Raw genomic sequence first — 6394 nt, 5'->3', positions numbered from 1 at the left:
ATCTCACTCATAGACTTCCAATCTATGACTCCAAGACCACCTTTGATGACTAGTGATAGCAATAACTTCTACAATATCAGATTTTGAGTTTCTTTAAAGAAAATTGCTAGTAGAAAATTTGAGAAAGCTATGGGTAAAGAAACCTTAGATCTAAAAAAGGAGGCACAAGAAGCACTCTTCTCTCATTATTTAAAATGTGCTTTATGGTTTCCTTTAAATACTATGTGAATTAGATTTGAAACCCTAATCACTTAATGGGCTTAATGGGCTGATGGGCTTCATTTAAAATTCTAAAAAAACGCATCTTGATCAGTCAAACCACAGTCTTGATCGATCGAACCTGGCATATTTTGAATTCCTTGAACCTGCAGCTTCCTTATTCTTGTATTCATACTTGTAGCACCTTAAGCATTGTTTGATATACTCTATAGAATCTAAAATCTATATCTAGACAAGTTTGTGTTCACAGTTTGCTTTCACAGTTTGCTAATTGTTTTAAACTTTTAGAACCTAACAGCTTCCGATCAACAATATCTAACCCTTTTAAGAAGAAATATATTAGCTTCCAACTTAGTGGTTGGTTCTTAGAGGAAAGTTTTTCCTCTAAGGAGGAGTTTGAAGACTTGTCAAGCGCGCCTATTTTGGGCACAGACAGAGACTACTTCTTCTTTAATTTTTATTTTTTTAGTTATTATTATTATTATTATTATTATCTCCCCTCTGTTTTGCTTGGTAATTACTTCTCTCGTTACTCCTATAATACTGTACCAAAAAACTTAGCTATTACTAATATTTTGCCAAAAAAACTTAACATAAACGAATAATTTCCTGTTACAACCTCAAATTTAATGAAAACATGAATTTACCTCAACAAATGCACCACAAATGCATTTGAGTTTTTATTTGTTTATTTAGAGAGTTTCAACTTATGACATCATCTCTTGATGACAGCTCTTTATTATCAGATCAAGACACTAATCAATTTTTGGTGTAAACGGGGATTGAACCTTAGATCTCTTATTTAACCATTGATAATTTTACTAGTTGAGGGTGAAAGAGACTTTAAGGTACTAGAAGTGCACGGGTGGTGCAATGTGACGTGGTGAGAGAGAGTGAGAAGATTTCTTCCTCTTTAAAAAAAAAAAAAAAAGATAAATAAATAATCAAATCTTATTTTTAAATAATTCTATTATATCTCACAACTACTATTTTTTACTAAACGAAATATAATTAGTTGTATAAATGATATAACATGTTTTATTGGACCAAATACAATAATTTTAAGTTTATTTGGCACTTAAGGCTACCTCAATAATAGATATGGACGAAATGACTTGAATCAAAATATTATATAATGTTAGGGGTTCAAATAAAAAAATTTAAAATTTACAGAACAAAATTAAAATGACCGCAAACTTGAAAGGCTGAAATTTACATTTATTTTGTTGATAATCGGATAATTATGATAGAAATGAGGAATTTAAACCATAAATGTCTTATACGTCACTAGGAGGTGTCAACCAATTGAATTACAAGATTCTTAGCTCTATAATTTATAATTTAGTCTTTTATTTTCAAGATAAAGTTTTTATATCTATCATATGTAAAATGACTAATATGTCTTTTAAGCCAATTTTTTTTTCTAAAATTCAATTGTCCCATAAATGAAATGGCATGTTTATAGATATCGCCCAGTATAAAGGGAACAATAATGCTAGGAAAAAACAAAAAAAAAAAACTCATTTTGTCAGCTAAAGTTACATGAATAAGTGCCCTTATATGTGTCAAGGGTTTTGTACCACAACTAACACCTTTTAAGTTTTGATCTTTTCAACATATTTAAATCCTTTCTCTCCCAACTAATTATAGAATTATCGTTCTCAAAAAAAAAAAAAACTAATAATTATAGAATTATCAAAATGGTCAAGTTAATGAGTGTACTTAGAGTAATTATTAATAAACCATTTTAGAAAAAAATTTATATCACTTTTATGAGAAATTGAAAAAGTTATCAAAATATTAATTGTTTTTTTCATATATTTTTTTAAAATGATTTTCTAACTAATACCCTTAGAACATTTGTTAACTTTTCCCTTATCAAACAGTGAACTTATGTGTGCAGCACTAGGTGACCTTGAATTGAGAGGCATATCCAAAAGGCATACACCGAAGGAGTGTGTGTGTTGATAGGGGCGGTCCTGAGTGTGAGCACAAGGTGACCTTACTCGTAGTGATAGAGGCATATGCTAAGTAGTGGGAACACCAAGATGCACTGCTAATTCTTGAACATCTCTCCAAGGCCTATCCTTATTTAAATTTCAGTCCGTGAAAAAGTGAGTAACGTGTGATTGTGAAATGTGAATACTTGCGACCAAAGTATGATCAAATTGTTCTTATCTCCTTAACAACTTAGCAAACTAGCAAATACCCCTAGATTTTATAATTGGAACAACCCCATCTACAAATCAGAAAAACAAAGGCCCTTGTTTGCAAATTTGCAATATCACCTACTTTTTATATTTGCACCAACTGAGGCCGCCTCTATCTATTTAAGAGCGCCTAACCTTGGGCCATAACTACTACAACCTCCATAGCTAGATCTTCTCAAGCTCTCTTGAACCTCTGCATCTTTGCAGGGGTCTTTTAGCTCAGATCCTTGCTCTCCACCTTTTTTTTCTTCCTTCTTTTCATTCTGTTCAGCTTCTTCTTTCTCTTCTCTAATCTAAACTCCCAGACCTTTTTGCTTTCTTGCTCTGCTTGTTCCCTGTTTCTTTGCAGATCATCATCTACTTTTACACCTATGTCATCTAGTTCCTCCAAAAACACAAACCTTCCTCCCAAGAGAGGCCAGATCAAAGCTCAAATTTTTGGGAGCTTGGCCAGTTCTGTTGTCTCTGCAGCCTCAAAGGTAGGAGGAGCAGTAGGAAGGATGATAGGAGAAGGTGGAAGTGGAAGAAACTCTGCCTCTTCAACCCCACCTCCCAGTGCCTACAACTCTGATGGGAGTTCTGATCTCTCCTAGACATGATTCTCAAGTGGGGGTAGCGTACGCAGACGCTATATTCTCTCAATTCAAAGAATTGAGATTGTCTATGCTTTTGCAGCCTTTTCACTTTGGAGAAGGCTGTGCCGTTAAAACTATGTAGATCTGTTGTTTTAGCTTTTTAGGTACAGCGTAAAGCTTCTGTCTTGTTGTGTTTAGATACCCCTTTAATGGGTTGTGAATAGATTGGTTTCGTTCCTGCAGGACTCAAATTTTAGCGAGTTTCTGCTGGGCCATAATCCATCTAACTTTGAGTGTAATGCCTAGTATAATAGTTTGGATTTGCAGACAAGTTCTTATGTTGTAAGGAAAAAAGAAAAAAAAGAAAAAAAAAAAAAAAGAGTACAAAATCTCTCCCGTTGATTGTTTTCAAAGTTTTAGAAAGAAGATGATGTAACTGGAGTAGGTAGTTTGTCTCTATGGTGTTTTGGGTATTCGGCTTTTATCATTTCTTGTAATTGTTGTAATTTTGTGGAAATAAATTTTATGTTTGCCTATACATTTTGTTTGTTCTTCTGCACTTGATGTTAGATTATGTTTGTTTTTCTAATTCGAGATATTATTGGTAAGTTAATTCGAGTTTCATTTCTTGTCTTGATGGTTTTTAGGGCTTATAATTGATTAATTATCCGAGCGAGATATAATTTTGACAATAATATCCAATGTTTCACTTTAGTTCCCTTTCCTAAAGTGATTGGCAATTTGTTTTCGGGTAAGATATGTTTACAGAATATCAGATAAAGATGGGACAAACTTTCAGAAATCCTGTTTTACTTTTTATAGATGGAAACTTTTAGAAATACTGTTAGTCTATTACCATCTTTTAGGCCAACTTTATCAAGAAGTGGAACATTTTTTATTAATTTAAATCATTCTTTTCGCTTTCTTGACACCCTTTTAGGATCCAACAGATTTGTTCGTTCAAAAAAACCAAGGATCCAACAGATTTGTGACCTTTTTTTTTTTTGGTAGATACTTTAATTTAATCCAAGGCGTTTGATAATAGGTACTGGGAAAAAAATTACTAAGGGATTTACTTTTTATGCTGAATCTGAACATGGCTTTAATTTTGGTTCAATAGGTGCAGAATTAGGCCTAATAAATGAAAACCATCCCCAACCACTTCAGCCTTGAGAATTTCCAATTGAAAGACCCAGCTGAGAGCATCTTTCTATGATAATTTTATAACTTTCCCAATGTAGGTTCATAAAGAACTGTAAGAAATTGCTCAAGAATCCCCATTTACAAACATCTCTCTCAATTGTCCGAACTAGATTCTGGTATCATACCCTCAAGATAATGAACGGTTGGCTCAGCAAGTTCTACATGAGTACCTTATCATATTTGAGCTTCACACTTCGATGACGGATTATATTAGTTAATTAATGAAAAAGATGCACTCTTTATAATTTTGTATTTTTACTTTATATCACATCGGTTGAGAGACCGTAAGTTGTGATTGCTATGCGATAAAAGCGATGTCAAAGATGAATCCACACGAAAGTGATGTTGCATGGCTGCACCAATTATAACTTGAGATCTCAAGAAATTGTGTAAACAAAGACTCTAAAGCTGCTGCAGGAGTCAAACGCATACGAAAGCTTTAGATTTGGTTTTATCTATATGCAAGTTTGGTCCAGGGTTCAAGGTCCTGGTCCTGCCCTCCCCCAAGGGCCCCAACCCCAAATTGCTAGACATGACCAAAATGCTACCTGTTAAAATACTAGATATTGCTCAGAAGAAATTCCCATATATGTCCAATTCCTAAAATATTCCCTCTACCTCAGTAGCTTGGTCGGTTTTGTTATCCTAATTCCTAAATGCACTCCAACCCTCCAAGACTAGAAGTGTACTGCAATATTTTATTTGTTCACATGTTGGTTTGGCTCTTCTATTGTCACTCCCATGAATTATTAGAAGGTCAAATCTCTAGAAGCTCTCTTCTTGTACTCCTTTTTATAAAGAGGTATAGAAACTTCAACTTTTGGTTGTATGTTAAGATTATGATAACCATTTTTATTGATGCCGTGTAAGAGCATTTGCAGCAGTGTAGTTATAATGCTATAATGCTAAAATTTAGCTCCACAAACACAAAAACCTTGCTGCAGCAGTGGAGCTAAATCTAAAAAATTTAGCTCCATTGCTACAGTGCACATCTATAAATAGATGTGCACTGTTCATAACAGCTAAAAGAAAAAATATTATTTTATTAAATTCCTCTCTCCTCTTCTATTAAAAAAAATATTTTTTCCTTTTTCTTTTTCTTTCTCTCTCTCCGGTGTCTCTTCTTTCTTCCTCTTTCTTCCTTTTCCAGTCCTCCATTTTAATCAAACCAACCTCTCTGCTCAGTCCGTTGCTCCGAAGCCCAGTGCCGACCACTCCTCACTGCCCTGCGCCGATCGCCGATCGAAGTCCATCCCAGCGCCGACCACTTCTCGCTGCCCAGCGTCGATCGCCGATCGAAGCCCAGCCCAACGTCGACCACTCCTCAGCACCGATCGCTGATCGAAGCCCAGCCCAGCGCCGACCACTCCTCGCTGCCCAGCGCCGAGGTTGTGCTCGTTGTGGTTTTTTTTTTTTTTTTTTTTTTTTACTGTGGACTGCTGGTAGTGGTGGTGGTGGTGGTGGTGGTGGTGTTGGTGTTGGTGATGGTTGTGCCTGCGGTTGATGGTAGAGGTGGTTGAGGTTGGTGGTGTAATATTTTTTTGGTAGTGGAATATATTATTTTATTGTAGTGGTTATAATATTTTATTGTGATGTTTATATTATTTTATTATGCTGAAAGCTAAAATAGATTCACTGCTGCAGTATGTGTGTAGGTAAAATAGATAAAATAACTTTTGGTGGAGCTAAATTGCTAAAAATTTAGCTCCACTGCTGTGGATGCTCTAAAGAGTTACAAATCATTAGAGTTTCCAGGAAGATGTTTTATGTGTGTATTTGGATACTAATGAAAATTAAAATTATTTTACTATTCAACTTATTTTTGTTACTATTCATGGGCCTACTGCACTTTTTTGTGCTATTTGTGAGTCCCACTGTACTATTTCAATTAACTTTTACTTTTATTTACAGTACTTTCAGCAATAAGTTTTCAGTTTCAACAAAATAAGTGGTATCCAAACAATCCTCTAGCATGATTTTATTGATTTTGGTTTGATGATTTCATAGCAAAGCAACCCAACTCACCAATTGACATGCAATTTAGTTTGGGCGTGGATTAGTAAACAATGTAGTTGTAAAGAACATATATAACACATGTTTTCCCCTTATTCGAAGAGGAATCTAATTCATTTTTTTTATGTTAAGTTCTTCCAAAATTGAGGCTTGAGCATTAGTGCATGATGCATC

The sequence above is a fragment of the Quercus lobata genome, chromosome 1, assembly GCF_001633185.2.
Source record: "Quercus lobata isolate SW786 chromosome 1, ValleyOak3.0 Primary Assembly, whole genome shotgun sequence".
NCBI classification, from domain to species: Eukaryota; Viridiplantae; Streptophyta; class Magnoliopsida; order Fagales; family Fagaceae; genus Quercus; species Quercus lobata.
This window is presented reverse-complemented; position numbering follows the sequence as displayed.